We start from the raw sequence: 20,681 nt of genomic DNA on the forward strand, positions 1-20,681 counted from the left end.
CACTGGTTACAATTTGAAAATGGGCCAGCCCTACACTGAAAGTGTGAAATAATAGAGTCCCAAATGAGAAAATTAGAGACATATTTCACTTAAGTGAAATAAATTTTTTAGGCTATGCTTATTATATATCTAGCTCTTAAAAGCAGCATGTACTAAGTAGGTATAAGTATTATAGTTCAGTATTCTAAAGCATCTTGACTTCTTTTAGGGTTGTGCTCAAAAGCAGAGTATAAATTGGGGGGAATACTATTCTCAACTCTCATCACTTTATTTTGACTTAACTATATCAGGTGGTGAGCAGTGTAAATGTGGAAATACTCAGAAGGAAGCAGAGTTGTGTATGCAAAGGAGAGCAAGGGTTGATTAGATTACGCAGCCATGTGTATGGCGTATATAGTTCCTGTACTAACATTCAGTTCCTGGAATTTTGTCTGGCCCCTTCATTTTACTCTGGACAAAAATAAACCCTGGATGGTGTATCTGTTCTCATTAACCATTTTGCTTATCTCCTGATTGGAGTATTGTGGAATGTGAGTTTGTAAGACAATATTGTAGCTGGTGCAAGTGGGTAGAACTCATACAATCAAAAGAGATAACATTGTATGTGCCTAAAACATCTCACTTGTATGCTAGGATTCTGTTATCTTAGTTTAATGAAGTTAGAAGTCTTTCCTTCTTGTGAATTTGTTTCCAGGGTCAGCTGGGTAGGCTAGTATTGCCCGTTTCTTACTTTCTTTAGGTATGCCTTTATTTGATATGATTAAAGAACAGCTATCAGCTATTGAAGATAAAAGAGAAAAAATCCTTCATTTTTATTGTTTTAGAACATTTATTATATCTTTCCACCCATTGGAATAATCATTTGTTTTTTATTGTTGTTTTGGAAAATTTATTAGATGTTTCCATCCATTGGAATGCATGTGATTGTTTTACATGACCTAATGAAGCATGCCGAGGGCAAATATCAACTCATAGCATAAGGTTTCTACAGTGGGTGAGAACGACAAATAGGTATTTACCTTCAGGCCTCGATTTTTAAGTTATTACAAATAAAGAGTGTTCTTCAACACAAAGGATTTGCTTGAAGTATAAGCACAAGTTTTCTGGTAGGAAGTAATTAATTTGTAATGCACCTTGCTACTTTTATTTACAATTCTAAACTCTCCTTAAGCTTGCAGATGGATTCCATTGCATTGGCAAGAATTCATGTAAATATGTAAAAAACAAAATCTCTTGTTTTCTCACCTTAATGTCTTCCAATTAAAAAGTATTATTTTACCTCAGGCATAGTATTTCTCCTGAAATGAGTATATTCATTAGCAAGTACTTTATAGTTTTAATTACCTTACTTTCAAATCATATCAAGCAAGCAACGGTAGCAGTACTAATCTTAAAATTTTATTTGTGTCTTTGGAAGAGCATGTATTATAACATACATGACTTATTTCTATAAGAAATGCTAATGACACCGCCTTGACCATGTGTCAGGAATTCAGCCAAGTGCTTTACGTATCTTCACAAGTTCCAAATAAGCCACATTTAATCCCCTTTCTTGATGAGGAATTCGAGATCCAGAGAATTAAATAATTTACCAAACTTCAGACTAGTCAATTTATAGTCAGAATTCAAACAGGGTCTCTATAATCCCAAAGCTCAGACTCTTTTTTTCTAAATTCCATTATATCCAAAGAAATTTATTGAGAGCATGAAGACTGACTCTGCTCATGTGATCTAAACTTCAGTATACCTGATGATACACATTTGGTAATTAAAAAAATTACAGCTGTGTAACTTCAGACAACAGCCTATGTTGTCATAATGCACAGGAATGGAAAGTTCAGTAGTGCCAAAAGAAAGTTTCTAGCTTTTTTCGTGTGTTTATTAAATCTGTTAGATTTAAATGAAGATGTATTCTTAACATGAATTTAAAGGTACTGTTCACATTCAATTTAGAGCCTTTAAATCTTAGTACTCAGATTTTCGAGTAGTAACAGGCTTTAACCTCTAATTTCCTTATTCAAAAGAGTTGAAAATGGAAATTTTTAAGTAAAATTCTTCATAGAGTACTCAGTGGGATTTCTTCGGTAGCATAATTAAAATCGAAGTTATCTTCCTGATTGTTATTTTTTTTAATCTGCTTTAATGAAGAACTTTTACTCATAAATCTATTATTTTTAAATAATTTAAAACTTGTTTTACATATTTTTAATTCATTAAAAGAAACAAAAAGCAACTTTTTTTGGCTGGTGATTTTAAAACTATTTTAGAGAAAGTTTAAGCTGGCATTCCATTTCAGAACATCTCAAATTAAACAAAATATTCTACTCCCATGATAAAGTAACATTTCATTACTATTTTATAAAAAGAATGGTTCAGTCTTTTCAAAGGGACCATAAAATAGAGAAATAGACAACAAGGACTACTGAAAAATTCTGACTCTTAAGCCTTGCTTCCTGAGGGGAGGCATATTATCATTTATAATGTGCTTGATCCTTCACGATCTCACCAGGGCCAGGGACCATTAAAAAAAAAAAAAAATCAAACAGAGTATAGAATGAACTAGGTGGGGGAGGAGGGAAATGTACCTTTAAACCCAAAGGTTTTTTGTTCGTGTGCTACCAATCAATCATGCCATTTGGTGTGATTGTAGGTTGCATTTGATGATCTGTTTTCACAACATCCTAAGAGAATTCTGATTGTAAAGAGACCTACTCCTCCCCACAAGAGATATATAAAGTGAACTGATATATTTAAAAATATTTATATACATATCACAGAAGTCAATTTTAGTGAATTTAATTTGAACAATTATTAGTATTAGAACAGTATTTCTCTGTTTCACTGATCCCTGTATGAATGATTTCACATACAGTAAAACATTGAAGTCTAAGATGTTGGACTTTTTCTTCTGAGAACTCATATAGAGAAGAGAAAAAGTTTTTTTAGGCTTTCCTAAGAGTGCATCACTACTGATCTTCATTGCTGGTTGCTTTCCATTACAACATTATGCAGACTTGGATTTCAGAGGTAGGATGCTAGAATCGTACCTCCAGAATACTGTTGCTTAAAAGAAAATCCTAACAGTTGGTTTATTAGAATGTTGTTAGTCATCCTCCCTTCTAACAATAGAGTAACAGGGTCTCCCTATACTTCAGTAAATGAAATATGTCAGTAAACTTAGAACAGTTTCTTTGTGCAGCTTGAAGAAATGGTATTTTGTTTACATGAAGCATCCATTTTTCATTTCTGTCTTCCCAAGGGAGCTAACATAAATCAAAACAACTCAAATGTTTTTAATTTCAGTGTGAGATCAGCAGCTGTTCTGCAGAACTCCAGTTGCCACAAAAGAAGGATTTTTTTGTGAGTCACAAGTTAGATAGACAATGTAGCAAGATCTAGTTACATACTATGATATGTACTGTGCATATGCCCATTAGAAATCATAATAACAAAGAATTGTGTTTACTTAAACTCACAGTTTTGCAAAAGTCAAACAGTTATGTAATTGTCCCTATAGCACTGTGAATCATGACGGTAAAGAAATGTAATCAATTAGTGACAAGCCCCTTTGATGTACTCTACAGTGGGTTGACATAACAAATGACCCATTGAAGAGCACTGGGCTCAACTAGACTGCTTAAAAGGAAATTGAGTTCAAGTGAGTATTTCCAACAGTTTATTTTGAATGTTTATACTCTATGCAGTTCCAAAAAAAATGTGTAATTAGGCTGTCTGCTTAGTTTTCCAGAGGAAAGAGAAGTAAATTCAAGAGTTTCATCTGAACCCGAACCCCATCTTTTATTTGAAAATAAAGAAATGGAAAGCAAACTTGTTAAAGCCAAAGCAGCATTGAGAATTAAGACTTTGGGATTTTGTGAGTCTTAAGAATTAAATTTGCCTTAAAGGGCCATGATAACAAAACATTTTCAGTTCTGTTGTAAACATGTGGCATTAAAAGCGAGTTTTCTTAAGATTAAATGTACTGAAAAGAATATGTAATGTTTACCGTTTGAACACCTTTAGGAGTAACTACAAAATACAGGGAATGATAACTAACAAAAAGATATGGTTCTGATTCAAAGTCGGTGATTCCATAAGCATTTAGCATTAGTTTCTGAGCCCCTTTTAGAATTTAAAGCCTCTCAAGAGACTGATCTGACCCATGGCCCATAGTCTCTTTTCGTATAACAAACTCCTAGTAGAAATTTGGCATGGAACTGAGCTAGTCTCCTTAACTTGTCTTAAAATAAGATATATCCATTTCAATTGGAAATCTATGTAACTTCTGCTTCCTAAGAATCCCACAGAACATGTTCAGGATTGGGCAAGTGAGATTCAAACATAAGGTCTTGGTTCAACAAATGATGGGCATCCAGTGATTCTCAATAACTCAATGTTCCTTTTCTTCTAGAAACTAAATTGCATCTTAAAATGGAAATTCTATTGCTAACTCTACACACAGAATGCCACCTTTGTAATCATTTACTTTTTGTATTTGTGGTAATTGGTACAACTCTGCTCCAATAAATGTGAAGTTATGTAAAAGATGATTCATTTCCATATATTCTACTTTCTAGTCTAAGGAAAATGGATTATTGATGCATCATTGAGTTTCATTTTAACTTTTAAATGAGGTAATAAATAAATGTATCTGTGTCAGCACTCATGTGCCTTACCCAATGCTTCTCATAAGAAATTTTTGACACAGTTTGATAGGAGGGACCTTTGCCCCTTCCCCCTAATGGGATGAATTTGAAAATATGATTCCATTATTCAACTTGTTTGCCAAAAACTGGGTTTAATGTTCAGTTGCAGCTACTGGATTTACACACACGGATTTCATACTTGCTTGTGTCTATTTTATCAATTTTGTTTTCAATTTTTTTACTTCTATATATACATATGTTAACAGAATCATTTTAAAACATGAAACTTAGATTCAGGGGCAGCCCAGATGGCTCAGCGGTTTAGCGCCGCCTTCAGTTCAGGGTGTGATCCTGGACACCCGGGATCGAGTCCAATGTCAGGCTCCCTACATGGAGCCTGCTTCTCCCTCGGCCTGTGTCTCTGCCCCTCTCTCTTTTTGTGTCTCTCATGAATAAATAAATTTTTTAAAAAAAGAAAGAAACTTAGATTCAGACATATACAACTCTAATTTTGCCTTTATCTAAAATCCACAGAATTCATAGCCTTGAAATTTTATGTATTTTGTTCTTTTTATGAGTGCTTTGAGAGAGTGGGACAGAAAGGATTCCACTTCATTAACAGAACTCTTTAAGGAACTTTTTTCTTCTGAATTAGGTTGGCATATTTGCTATCTTACACTACACATTAAAATTATGACAATAAAAATTAAAATATCTGTAGCTATAAAAACTTCAAGTAAATTATGATTTTTAAAGCCTGGTGCTGGCTATTCATTCATGCATTCTTCATTGTGTGTGATAAGCACTTTTCAAAGCGCCAGTATATACAGAATGTTCAGCTCCAAATTATCTGAACTATTTTCTTATATCACAATTTGAATTTCAGGTTAAAAGATCATAATTTGTTGTGCATACAGTTCTGAATCCAAGGAAATAAGAACTCAGAATCAACTATTCTTAATTGCCCAAAATCAACTTTGTGGAATGGATAAATATCTTGCCCTCCTTCTAAATGTTTGGTGAAACTGACCACATTTCTTGCTTCCCTGTGGAAAACTTATTGTGATTTTGGGTGAACCATCATAGGAATATGCCTAAGTTTGGAGAATCTAGTTGATTTTAACCCATAAAAATTTTTTCAGAAGCTTAGAGTAGTCTATCTAAAGGTGACCAGAATTCAGGAGCACTTATTTAACAATAATATATTTATAACCTACAGTAAACCTGGTACTGTGCTAGACACTAGAGTATAAATGTAATTAGAATAGCCCTTGTCACTAAGGACTTACATCCCCACTAAAGGATCCTAAAGGGTGGGAGTTTGGGAAAGTATATAATTAGAGAAATTACCATATGTGATAAGTCTTATAGCATTTTGTTGAAGAAGTAACAAATGTTTGGGAGAAACAGAAAACATAATAAGGGGATAGGGTTAAGGTAAATCTTGAAGATGGATTTGGAGGTTACCAGGCAAGGAAGGGGAAGAGTGTCTACTATAGCTAAGAAATAATATGAAAGCCAGAAAAAGGGAGGTGAAACTTGATATGGCTTTTATTGTGAAAGTCCCAGTGGGCAGCCCCCGGTGGCTCAGAGGTTTAGCGCCGCCTTCAGCCCAGCGCATGATCCTGATGACCTGGGATGGACTCCCATGTTGGGCTCCCTGCATGGAGCCTGCTTCTGCCTCTCTCTCTCTCTCTCTCTCTCTCTCTCTCCTCTCTCTCCCCCTCACTGTGTCTCTCATGAATAAATAAATAAAATCTAAAAAAAAAAAAAAAAAAAGAAAGTCCCAGTATACTATGATTAGTTACACACAGGATGCCAATAATGGCGAAAGTTTTTATCGTGGGGAACTCAAAAGGAACCAACAAGAGAAAAATTCAAAAGATTGATGAGCAGTGTTGTGATTCACTTAAATTTTAAAACTAAGCAATTGAGAGAATTTTGAACAGTTAGGAGCTTAGTTTTCATTGTGGACAAAATGGAATAACATTATGGAGTAACAAACCAATATATTGAGATCACAGAATCTAGATAAGATGGAATTATGTCTGATGACAAAGTTCAAATTTAGTTTAGGCTCATATTTTTTGGAACTCAGAGTCGTGGATAGCTTTTCCACATGGATGTTGAAATCCCCCAGGATAATGGTAGGGAACAAATAGAATAGCTCAATATCTTTTGTTAACTTGGGGAGTGAGTAGGAGAGAATCAGATGACAGCACAGGGAAAATGTCATTTAATTGGATGAGATGTGTCTCAGAGGGAAATAAAATATATATCTTTACATAAAAGAGGAAAAGTGCTGTTCTAGAAATAAAAGCATGGAACAAAAAGAATGTGGACCTTACCTCCAAGTCCCAAGAACCAAGGAATGTAGAAAATTATTCTTTCTTTAAGAAAGAGGATTGAGTGTTCTTTGAATAGAATCGAATTTCAGTGAATGATAAGATTAAGATAACATTCTAAGAAAGGCCTGAGGATATGTGCAAGCAAGAGAGTTCATAGTAGAGAGAGATGTCTAGAGGACAATACCAATGGACTTTTAGACTAAGGATGCAGAGCCCTGAAATAAACAGATGAAGGAGAAAAGTCTGGGTCATATAGCAAGATAGTACTGTTGAGATGAACAGATCTGATGTTGAGGAACTAGGACAGAGGGGGTTCAGCATTTTAGGGATAAGTTGTACCCTCAGAGAGGTCATTTAACTATTCAAACTGTGTTTTCCCCATTGACTGGCATTGGTGGAAAATGAAATCTCAGACTATCAGTGACAGACTGCTTAGTACAATGCTTGATAATAGGAAGCATTTTTTTACCCGAACAAAACATGTTATTTGGTTAACATGTCATAAAAGAAAAGTCTAAGCTGATGAAAGTAATTGTAAATTTACGATATGCAGTGGTTCTGGAAGTTTTTTCCCTGCAGTCATAATAATTATTCCTTGTATGTTATTTCTGCCCTTCATATAATTTATATTATTTTAACCAGAAGAATTAAGAGAGATATAAATCAGGCAGCTCAGCTATGGAGCATTATCTACATTACCAACACAGCAATACCCAAATCCAATCCAAGTTTACATCTTCTTGGGTGGGAGGAAATACAGTTTTGTCTGAAAGTCTAGAATGAAACAGCAGAAGGGGGTGGGGGGATGGGGTGCCTGGGGGGTCTCAGCAAGATAAGTGTCTACCTTAGGCTCAGGTCATGATCCCAGGGTCCTGGAATTGAGTCTCGAGTAGGGCTCCCTGCTCAGCGGGGAGCCTGCTTCTCACTCTCCCTCTGCCTGCCGCTCCTCTCTCTCTCTCTCTCTCTCTCTCTCTCTCTCTCAAATAAATAAATGAAAGAAAGGAAAGAAAGAATGAATGAATGAATGAATGAATGAATGAATGAATGAAAGAGAAAGAAAAAGAAAGAAAGAAAGAAAGAAAGAAGAAAGCAAGCAGAAGTGGTCAAACATTTTAGTCCATTGGAAAAATAAGAGGTGACCATTGGTTTCACGTTATCCTCTACTGAAAAAACCCTCAAAAATTGATTTTGAACATCTCTCTCTGTTTCTCTCTCTTTCGCACACATATATACATACGCACATACACTGCATAATATGGCTAGTGGTGTGTTGTTTTACTGACTAAATCATGATGGTCCTCACTAACTCCAGGCCAGAACATGAAAAATGAAGTTTATCTGCTTTAAGACTATCTCCTCAAAAGTAGTCTTGAAATTGAGACAAGTGTGACAACTATTATCAAAGGGTTTGGATTTGGGATCCCTGGGTGGCACAGCGGTTTGGCGCCTGCCTTTGGCCCAGGGCGCGATCCTGGAGACCCGGGATCGAATCCCACATCGGGCTCCCAGTGCATGGAGCCTGCTTCTCCCTCTGCCTGTGTCTCTGCCTCTCTCTCTCTCTCTCTGTGACTATCATAAATAAATAAAAAATTAAAAAAAAAAGGGTTTGGATTTTTTTTATTACTATTTTAATAAGGAAGGACCTTTTTAATATTCCTTTGTACCTCACATAGGAGGCACTTACATTCCAAAGGAGTTTTTGATTATCAGAAAAATAACTTCACAGGGACTTAGATTAAACATTCTGGATGTTTCTAACTATTCTTGTAAAATCTTTGTGACTCTTACATATGGAGCAAAACCCACTGAGAGTCAGGGAGTCCCAATTTGCATTTCATAGAAAGGCAAATGTTGTTTGTTATTGGATTACAACAGCCTCAAATGTCCTTGTCAAAATTTAATATCATTTCCAAAAGGATATTAAAAGACTAATAAAGCCTTTCCTTTTGGTGTCATAAAATGGTTCTACTATACAAATGTGAATAACACAAATTCATTTTATTGGGGTTCTGCACACTTTAAGTACTATCTAAAACGAGTAGAAATTGGAAAAAATGTGAGGATGTAAAAGGACAAGAACAGGTGAGGAGAAAGAAAATACTTGATGTTAATAATAGCAATATATATTGGAACAGAAGGGTGAAGGTCATTTTACTGGGCAGCTGTAGAATACTAGAGAAGCTGGCCCAATAACAGAGGTTTTGAATGTAAGGGAAGATTGATTGTTCAACAATGTTTCTGCATCTGGCCTCCTTGAATTCAAACATTTCCAGATTGTTATTCAAGATTGCAACTCAGCAAACTCTGTACTCAAGTTTGCAATTAGGAAAACACAAACACACAGCAAAACACAGCCTAAAAGAAATTATAAGTTTGAAGTATCCTGAAGTAAGAATGCTAAATGTTGAGTTGCATGTCGTGTGTTTTTTTCATTAGTCACTGTAACTGTGGCTTATGCTTTAACATCATAAGTATTGTCTTTAAACTTACTATTAGAATTATGACACCCCATCAAAGTGGATCATTCATAAAAGAATTAAAAAATGATGTCATTCCAAAGGATTTCCTTAATTTCAGGAGCGGAGTAATAATAATAATAAATTACAAGTATCAGGAGAATATACTTTCAGGACTTTTAAACCTCTCACTAGGAAAAAGGAAATAGTGAGGTTTTTCTCCTATTATTATAAGGTGCAAAACTTGAAAATTGGGAAAGATAGAACTTTTTTTACTTTCAATGAAAAATACTTAGAAATCTTAAAAAAGAAGAGTTAGCTGAATCTTTAAAAAAGTGTTAATGTACTATCATCTTAGACAAACACACAAAATAGACAGTTCAGTTGGATATTCCTTTGTTTCATGTTCAGTGACCAAGATGTTCTCATTTATGTTCATCTGAGTTCAATTTAAATCAACAATATGTATAAAACATGACTACATACAGAAGAGACAAAATAACTGCAAAGGGATGTAAAAGTCACTATCCTGGGAGTTGTCCCTTAAGTTAACAAAACAGAAACGTTTATATCTTAGTATGTATAATTTACTTTCCCTTTCTTTTGAAATTTAGCACATACGATGAAGTGTGAGGTATGCAGGAATAAAAATTAGTGAGGGGTGGTGGGTTGGGGAGACTGAAATAGGTAAAGAAGAGAAATGAGGGCAGCCCCGGTGGCTCGGAGGTTTAGAGCTGCCTTCAGCCCATGGTATGATCCTAGAGAACCAGGATCAAGTCCCATGTTGGGCTCCCTGCATGGAGTCTGCTTCTCCCTCTGCCTGTGTCTCTGTCTCTTTCTCTCTCTCTCTCTCTCTCTCTGTGTCTCTCATGAATAAATAAATAAAATCTTAAAAAAAAAGAAATGAACAGGATTATGGGTCATAAACACTGGAATTAGATATTTTAACATGAAGTTTCGGTGGTATCACTTTCATAATATTTAAAGAAGAGGAACCATCTGGAAGATAGGGTTAACTATTTAGTCTTTGTGTTTCTCATTTCTCTAGAGCCTGTGAAACACACTTGTGAATGGAAATGCAAATGACTGGGGTGTTCTTTCAATATATTTGTGATAGCATTTTTCAGAATCTTCATCAACATGGGAATATACAATGATAGAAGTAAAGGAGAACCACAGAGTATGCATATGTCTGGAAATGACTAGGGATTTTGCTTCATGTGCCATCTGTGACTCAAACTATTCTTGTTACCCTGGCAATAGCCAGAGCAGAGAGATTGATTGGTTATGCTATCAGATTGAATGTCAGCATCCTAGACACAGGACAGAGGATACATCTGAAACCATGAAGAGCAAAACTACATGGGTTCAAAATATTTCCAAACCTAGAAATTTTTGTGTAAATAATTCAATTCAGATGTTGAACTAGTCTAATATATATATCCTCTTCAACCAACTGAAGAATTTAGTGTTACAGTTACATGATGTCATAATCCTGAATTTTTATAAGATTGAGTGACTCGTGCTCTGGAAATCTTCCTGAAATTGGCATGCAAAAGGACATATATGGACAGTGATGTCACTACTTGAATGCAAAACATGATGGAGAAATGTTTGGAAAAATAACTTATGCCTTGTGTTCATTGTGATTGAACTTTATGTAGCAGAGTATAAAGTGGTTTATACCCATCTTTAAAAGTAATGTGGATTTGAAAAATAATATGCCATGTAATGAAATCCTTTTGTTTATCTGGAATTTATAAAATGAAAATCAACTCTAATTATTTTCTGTTTAGGTATGGGTTGTGGTATTATTAGTCTAATTACACTGTAAATATATATATTCATTCAAATATATAAAGTGTGTGTTTGTATGCGTGTGCACATGTGTGCACATGTGTGATTACACACTTCTTCAGACAGCATTTTGGAAAGCCCATTGAGACTTTAAAATCCATTCATTTCTCATACCTCTATCCTGTTTCCCCACAGCTCTAGAACAAACACATAGGAGTTTAAATTCAGATGAGTAATTGAGATTGGTGTGCATAGGAGTCCAAGGAGTTTTACTATGAATATAAATGAGTTTCCAGTCCTTTACTGTTGTAACTTATTTTCCTCTGCTTCTGAGTGATATAATGCAAATTAAATTGGCATATTTCCCCTCTTTTTGTCATATTTTTCATGTCTCCTCTTTTCCTTCACTCTTGTGTATTTAATCATTTTTTAAAATTTCATGAAGCCATGTTTCCAAATGTTAATATCTTAAGTGTAAACTATTATGAATAAGGACGTTTAAACATATTTACCTGTTTCTCTCAAAGATCTGGTATATGAAGTTTATACTGTCTGATTTCTTAGAATTGTAGGCCTTGTATGTGTTAGGTTATTGAGGCACACCAGGCTATAATTGTCTTTGCAAAATATTACCCAATTTCCTGTATCCTCTCCCTTAGGATGAATTTCACAAAATGTCTGCAGAGCTAAAGAAAAATCCAGGGCTTTGATATGTTTCCTTGGCCCTGCTTCCTGTTTTACTGTTCAGCTTCCCTGAATGGTCCTGTGATACAAGACTTCTTTCATGCCTCTGGGTACCACACATGTCATGGCCATGACGGGCCAGATAACATTCCTTGCATTGCTAATTTTAGGCACAGGTTAAATGGGTGGTTAAAATGAGACACTAGTATTTTGGGTTTAAAGGGCTATTCTTTGTGAAATAACTCTACAACCTTTGGCCTATTTAGTAATGCTTTGGGAAATTACAATTATATACAGGTGCAGACAATATGTTAAGAAAAACACTGCAGAGGTTGGTTTGCTCTCCACGATTTCACATTCTTCCATAGGGGCTATAGATTTTAAGTCAAGTAAGTGTGAGATTTAATAACTCTTCTCCCCCTTGCTGTTTTTTTAATAGCTAAAATATTACCTTTGAATAGCTTTAATCAGTTAGCCATACATAGACTTTTGAATAAATGCTTTTGAATAACATGTTGATTTATAAATCACAAGGAATGTGAAAATATAATTTCCAATATGTTCACTTATTCAGCAGCACCTAATATAATTATCTAAAACTCAAATCAAATAGTGAAACCAGCTTTATATATATAAGTAAGCATGGAAATATTAAAAAATTACAAATAAGATGAAACAAACTTACATGGTAAAATAGGTGAATACAGTTCTTTTTTCACCCTTGTTTTTTCACCTGTTCTAAATGTTTTGAACAATTTAATTTAGAAGTTGTATTTTATTCCTCTTTTTCATAGTTTCACTTTTTTATCATCTTATTTCTAGTACAAGTGTGAGGATTCATGAATCTAGGTGATTGATCAATAGCTATAGTTTTGCATTTATTTTAGACAAAGTCTCCCTCAATCAAATATAGAAATTCTTTTAGGTTGAGCTACACTATTTCCCAGGCTTTGTTAGTTTTACACTTGGCTTGACAATATTTTTATATCAATTCTTAATATTTTCTTTTTTTAAAAAATATTTTCTATATCAAAATTATACTTTCAAAACTTGACCAGTATAATTTTCTCAATTCACCTTCATGGTGTAACTATTTTACAGCAATTACCAAAATTGAGACACAGATTTATATTATATACTACAAAGTATTCTTTTTTTAAGATTTTATTTATTTATTCATGAGAGACACAGAGAGAGAGAGGCAGAGACATAGGCAGAGGGAGAAGCAGGCTCCATGCAGGGAACCCAATGTCGAACTTGATCTCGGAATGAAGGCAGATGCTCAACCACTGAGCCACCCAGACGTCCCGCTGCAAAGTATTTTTACTAGAAGGAACACATGCACCCCAATATTTATATCAGCATTATCAAAAATAGCCAAACTATGGAAAGAGCCCAAATATCCAACAACTGATGAATCACTAACTTCTACTCCTAAAACCAATATTATATTTTAACTAACTAGAATTTAAATAAAAACTTGAAACTAAAAAAGATTTTAAAAAACATAGATATAATTATTTGAAATAATAAAGAATAGTTTCTCAGTAATTCATCTGTGATCTTTTAAAGGATAAATTTAAGGAATCCGTTATATTATCATATAAACTTTGAGCAATGATTATACTAAGAAGAAATAGAACCATATGTTGAATATTTATTTATACTTTTCTCCTTCCACTATTCTCAGGCCTTCAGTTCCTCACAAATCAGAAAATAAAGAACCTTCACATATTTAGAGCAGTAAGTTTGCTACATTTAAGAGAAACATTTATTATGAATTTGACTGTGTGTTTGTGTGTGTGTGTGTGTGTGTGTGTTGGTAGATATATCACATGAAAAAACTCATCAATAGAGCAGAATGCCTGTTGATAACTTTAGAACATAGACTCATTAATAATTCATAAATAAATGTGGACCCTCCGAGATGTCCACTCTTTTTCAAAGTGAGAAGAACGTCTACTCAGAGGTTGCGGATTGAATGGAAATATGGGAGAGGCTAAAAGATTAATCTGAATGTTTCTTAAACTATAAAACCAGGACACCTCGGTGGCTCTGTGCTTGAGCATCTGCCTTTGGGGTTCTGAGATCCTGGGATCAAGTCTCACATCAGATTCCCTGCAGGGAGTCTACTTCTCCCTCTGCCTATATTTCTGCCTCTCTGTGTGTGTCTCTCATGATTTAATAAATAAATAAAATCTTTAAAAAATTATAAAACTGAATCTTTACCATAACCTTAAAGTGATTGGATTGGGCCTGAAAACATGTAATATACAGTACTGTCTTGTTTCATTTATATTGTCAAGACTCTGAGTTGGAAAGGGGTGAGAAATAGAGTACAGATTTTTGACACTTTAAAGGATATAGACTTTTTAATGTCTAAAAGAGAATTGTGGATGGGATGATTAAGGGATGTACCTGCTAAATGGATATAAAGAATTGTTTAGAATCATCCCAGAACTTACTCAAACATAGCACTAAGTTTATATAGGTATAAATAGACACAGGTTCAAGATTTCCAATTTTTCTAACATCATTCCTGTTCCTTTCTGTATATGGGCTTCTCTTTAGAAATAATAGTAAAGTATTATGATTAATCTGGACTGTCTCACATGTATATAACTGTAATTTTTGAAATTGTAGGGGTGCTTGGGTGGCTCCATCAATTAAGCATCTGACTTTGGCTCAGGTCACAATCCTGGGATTGAGCCCTGCATCTCCTGGCTCAGCTGGGAGTCTGCTTCTTCCTCTGCCCCTCCCCCCAATTCATGGTCTCTCTCTCTCTCTCTCTCTGTCTCTCTCTCTCTCTTTTGCTCTCTATCATAAGTAACTAAAATCTTTTTAAAAATTGTAATTATTAGTTGACTATTCTTCATTGTTCAATGATATCACATCTTCTTTTGCTTGAAGGTGCTCTCTATGGTTTTATGGAAAGACCATTGATCATAGTGCAAAAGGTGTACATTTGAGCCACGGTTCCTCCTCTTGCTAGCGAGTTAATACCCCTTTGTCTGCTATCCATATCCTCTGGAGGTCCAGAAGAACTCAATGTGTCTCAAATTGACTTGATCTTTCTTAAGTCCAAATTTTCGTTAATAGTTAAACATCCATCTGATTTTCCAAACCAGAAGCCTATGACATGTAGACTTCGCAATCTCCCTTGTCCCATATACCCAATCAGTCAAGAGGTCTACACATATTATCTTCTAAATATTTTTCAGATTCATTTCGTATCTCCCACTACTGTCACTTCTTTTATCCAGGCTCTCATCACATCTTTCCTTGATATTGTTCTGACTATTTCCCACCATGAAAGTTTTGTAAGAGCAGCATCTTATCTGTCTCATTCACTTAGATCAGTCACTGGTACAAAAAAAAAAAAAAATCTTGGTTGAATGAACAATTGGATAGAGAAGAGGGTTCTATTTTTAGTGCTCACACATAACTTGTTCCTTCTGTATTCTTTATCTTGAATGTCCTTTTCTCTTTTCTTCACCTTTATACTACCTTCAAAACTTAGTTAAGATTTCATCACCCATAGAATGTTCTCCCTGAATAACTATGTTGTGCTAAGTGTCTGTATTCTCCATAGCACCCTGTGGCTATTTTATCTCAGCAAGTACCACATTTTATTGAATTTCTTAGTTCATATGTCTGTCTCTACTTCTAGACCACTAACTCATTGAAAATACTCTTGTTCATTTTTGTATTCCAGCTCTAGTGCAAGGTCAAACACATATTTACTGTTCAGGGTTTCTTGAATAAATAATGAACAAATGAATGGTTACAAAGAACACTACTGTTTATTTTGTTGCCTAGAACAGTACCATACACATAAAATTTTATTTTAAAGTATTTAACTTAATAATCTTGAACCGTATTACTATGGGTATCTTCCTGTATATTTCCAAGGCTCAGTTTTCTCATCTACAAATAAGGTGTTTGCTTTTTGTGATAACTGCACAAAGTCACATACATAACTCTCTTCTCAGTGGTGGAAAGTTGAACAGATCCAGTTATTATCAATTTTGAACAGATCCAGTTATTATCAATTTAAATAGAGTACAAAACAGTATAAGATATTCACTAGCAATATTCTTGACTAAGTAAAAGAAAATTCAGTCCAATTAATTGGAACATCACAATGCAAACTTACATATGTTCCATAGGATTTTTTTTCCAGGCTTTAATTATTTTTGATAGTCACCTCATTTTTGAATTTTTAACTTTATCTTAATTTGAAAAAATCGTTAAAAGGTATTTTCATCACTTGATGTAAAATAAGTAAAATGGAAAAATGCATCAACAAAATAAATACATTTTATTTTTTATCTTTAAAGATTTATTTATTTGTAAAATAAATAAGTAAGGGAAGGAGAGAAACCCAAGCACTCTGTGCTCCTAGCCTGACATGAGGCTCAGTGTCATGACTCTGAGATCATGACCTGTGCTGAAACCCAAAGTCAAACGCTTAACTATTTCCCATCTGCCACCCAGGCACCCCCAAATAAATACATTTCAATTTTCTAATATATATTCTGCTTTTAATGAATTTCTTAGAACTTCCATATTAGCCCCCAAACAGATGTCTTATATTTCTACGTAATCAAAGCTTTACTACTCCAAACAACTTATCTAATAGCACCTATTAAGCTTTTTAAAAAACAGAGAAACTCAGTATTCACTTATTGCCTTAGGATCTATTTTAGGAAAGAGCACCTAATTAGAGATTTGATATTTACAAGCTATTGTTTGATATATCATTTTTGCAAGTTGGAATATATCTGAGACAACAATTTAAAAGATTAAAATGAAAGGATGGTGAGTATAATGTTAAAATATAAGGAAATCGTACATATGTCAACATTTATTCTAGTTTAAATCATGCGTCCTTTCCGCTGAACAGCTGTAGTTAGATGTATTTTATCTGCTCTCTCTGCTTGTCTTGTGGGTATTGAAAATAAATAGCAAGGGCTCTTCTATTGGGTTGTATCTGTACTGCCTTGTAAATGTAATGTAATGTAAATATATTACATTTTAACATGTGGTTGTAGATTAAGCATAATCTGGAAGTAAAGTAATCACAGATTATACTATGGCTCTCAATGTCTTTCTCATTAGCTGATGATTATTGAATGCAAGGATTCTATACACAGTGGTGTCCCCTTACCTGCAGTTTTGCTTTCTGGTGGTTTCAGTTACCCAGAATCAACTGCAGTCTGGAAGCAGATGATCCTTCTTCTGATGAAAGGTCAGAAGGTCAGTAGTAGTGTCATGCAAGGTCATAATGCCTGTGCCATTCACCTCACTTCATCTCATCACATAGGCATTTTATCATCATGTCTCACAAGAAGAAGGATGAGTACAGTACAATAAGATATTTTGAGAGAGAAATACCACATTTACATGATTTTTATTCAGTAAATACAATTTTTTTCTATTTTATTAGTTTTGTTTTAAATATCTTAGTATGCCTATTTTATGCACTTTACTATCAGTATGTTCCTACAGGAAAAAAAGAGTGAATATTCAGTACCATTTGCAGTTTCAGGCATCCGCCAGGGTCTTAGAACGTATTTCCTCCAGATAAGAGGAACTATTCTATTCCAAGAGTTCTGACTTTACTGTTTTTACATTATAAATCTTACTTAAAAATAAATAAATAAATAATAAATAAATAAATAAATAAATAAATAAATAAATAAATAAATAAATCTTACTTATTAAGGACCTCAATGCTTCTCTCCTCTTTTCCCAGTATATATTAAAATGCCCAGTTAATTTTTTTTTGACCTGAGGGGTAATAGTTTTCCTCCAAGCTTTTATTTAAATTCCAGTTTATATACAGTGTAATATTATGTCAGATGTAGAATATATTGATTCAACACTTACGTACAACACCTAGTGCTCATCACAAGTGCCCTCTTTAATCCCCATCACCTAGTTAACCCATTCCCCTGCCCACCTCCCTTCAATATTTTTTTAATGTTGAGATACTTGCTCTTTAAAAAAATACTCTTGGGCAGCCCGGGTGGCTCAGCGGTTTAGCACCGCCTTCAGCCCAGGGCCTGATCCTGGAGACTCAGGATCGAGTCCCACATCGGGCTCCCTGCATGGAACCTGCTTCTCCCTCTGCCTCTCTCTCTCTCTGTCACTCATGAATAAATAAAAATCTTTAAAAAAATAAATACTCATTTTATTTGCTCCTATGTTGCTTAAAATCTTGATTGCAGTTATAGGGGCATAAAACTCATTTATGTTTACATTTCTGTATTATATATTAGGTAAATTTCCATGCCACCGTTTTCACTGACAATTTATCCCAAAAAAAATTTCCAAATAAACTATAAATTGTTTAATTTTTGAAACTTGATAATTAAGGGCTTAAATTGTATTTGTCATTTATTCATTCATTCAACAAATATTAATTTAATAACTCTAGTGTGCCAGATGTTGTTATAAATGCTGGGAATCTTATATAAAGATAAACCTTTCCACACCCAGATGAAACTAGTGGGAGGAGAGTAAAAGATAGCACGTACATATGTACATACCTGCATGCACACATACATGTACAGGTATATACATACGTATATATGTGTGTTCATACACATATAGCATTGTGATCTCACTGAGGAGGAAGGTACTAGTACTCTCAGGTTAAGAAAGGCTTTGCACAGGAGGCAATCGGTAACTTGAAGGATCAATAGGAATTTGCCTGGCAGGGAAGAGAGAGAAGGCATTGTAGGCAGAGGGAAACTGAGCACTATACCTTTAAGAAGTAATAGTTGCCACTAGCAGTTTTCTTTTAAATGTCCTAATATTTTCTATTTGAAAAATTATGTAAGCCCATTTATTATGGCAAAGAGCTTCAACCACCGGGTGGACTAATTTGTTTGGTCAGTTCTGTATCAAAGCCAGCTGCCCAGGCAGCAACAAGAAAAAAGAGTCTGCACTCGGTGTTGAATCATTTGCCACAGGACCAGTGGTTAGGATCAAAAGGATACTAAGGGGACTTGACAAATAAGAACAGCCTTGACGGATTTGGTCACATATTTGCTTCTTAATGATAAATTTTGATAATAATTTGTTTATAAATGCTGGGTTTTCAGGGCATGCAGGTGGCTCAGTGGTTGAGCCTCTGCCTTTGACTCAATGCATGATCCCAGAGTCGTGGGATCGAGTCCCATGTCAGGCTTTTGCAGGAAGCCTGCTTCTCCCTCTGCCTATGACTCTGCCTATCTCTCTGTGTCTCTCAGGAATAAATAAATAATTTTTTTTTTAAATGCTGAGTTTTCTTTTGAGATGAGGGCAAGAATGCATGACACACAATCACTGAGTAATTTGCTTTGAAAACAGCCTACTTTTCTACCTTCTGCTACATAATAAAATTGATCAGTAAATTGACTATGGCATGATAATATTTCTTCTAGATTTAAAACTCCATATTCCTAGACCATTTTAAGTGTTCACATAGAGTAATAATACAACAGCAGTGATTTTATGATTAGAATAAGGGATAGTAGCTGTTTGCTATTAAATATTATTATTTCTTTTATGTTAAAGAATGCATACATATATAAAATAAATAGTATACTATATCAGAGTTCAGAAAACATCTTATAATTTTTGTCCAGCCAAAAAGCACCCTATTGCTGCATTGTGGCCCAGAGAGGTTGACAGAAGCAGATCCAAGTAGCCTACATTTCAAATGAGTCAAACTGACTGGCTTCACTAGTGGTCATACACTAACAGCCCTGTAGCAAAATACAGCTGGCAGGTGTATTTTGTTTTGCCTGAAACGTCTATGGAAGGGTAGAGAAAAGGCAGGAATTTAACCGGTTAGAAGATTTGAAGCCAAAATTCTGATTTCTGGATACTCTTGCAATTTGGAAAGATCTAATAGCCCTGGCCTTCCTTCATGTTTATGTTTCAGGTAGAACAGAGTTAAAGAAGAAAAAACTGCCTGCCTGCCTTTCAGTTTTTCATACCTAAGTTCTCTTTTGTTTTTACTGGGCCACTGCATAAATTCATCTTATCTTATTTTATTTATTTATTTATTTATTTATTTATTTATTTATTTATTTATTTATTTAAAATTGTTGACAGTTTCTTTAATGTCAAAGTTATAAATATTGACAAGTATATTCTTTCTCCAGGTATACTAACTGAAGATCCCATGGCTATTAGTATTAGAACCATATGATTATGCCACAGTTTAATATGCTAAAATCTTCTTATAAAATAAAACAAAAGGAGAAAAAAATCCTTTTGTGACTTAAATTCCATGAAATTGTGTGTATATGCGCATATGTAGTGTTTTTAACCTATCCAAATTCCCCAAGAGGCATCCGAGGCTCTTGTGTGTTAGTTTTCATGCCCTGTGATGTGGTTTTTAACCTGTGAGCTACAGAATAGAAATTGCAGTTGCTCAGTGCTACCTTTGCAGCATCAGACATTCTGTATTTTGATGGATCAGACACTGGTTTCTTCCCAGGCTTCTTGACCCTAAAGCAATCTTCAAGTAACTACTCCTCTAGGAAACACTTTGAATGAATTTTTATATGTATCACTTGAAATAGTAAATACTGCAGTAGTGCACTGAAAGTTTAATCTATAAAGAAACGTGAGATACAGAATTTTAGGGTGGTGAAATATAGAATTTTAGGGTGGAAATGGCTTTTTCACTCTCTGTTTATGGGAATTGTTTTGATCTTGAGTCTTTTGTCAGAGTAAACACATCTGCAGCT

The 20,681-nt window shown here is 34.5% G+C and overlaps 1 protein-coding gene and 1 long non-coding RNA gene across 7 annotated transcripts in view; one reads left to right on the forward strand and one right to left on the reverse strand.

Moving 5' to 3' along the window:
* The window catches only part of LOC144301589 (uncharacterized), a 51,485-nt gene extending 34,318 nt beyond the window's left edge, over positions 1-17,167 (reverse strand). Inside the window, exon 1 of the long non-coding RNA XR_013368352.1 lies at positions 17,102-17,167. This is a non-coding gene — a long non-coding RNA (uncharacterized LOC144301589). The remainder of the gene's footprint in view (positions 1-17,101) is intronic.
* The window catches only part of ROBO1 (roundabout guidance receptor 1), a 1,120,933-nt gene that overhangs the window by 443,235 nt on the left and 657,017 nt on the right, over positions 1-20,681 (forward strand). The gene's annotated exons all lie outside the window — the stretch shown is intronic.

This window comes from Canis aureus, chromosome 30 (assembly GCF_053574225.1).
Source record: "Canis aureus isolate CA01 chromosome 30, VMU_Caureus_v.1.0, whole genome shotgun sequence".
Classification (NCBI taxonomy): Eukaryota; Metazoa; Chordata; class Mammalia; order Carnivora; family Canidae; genus Canis; species Canis aureus.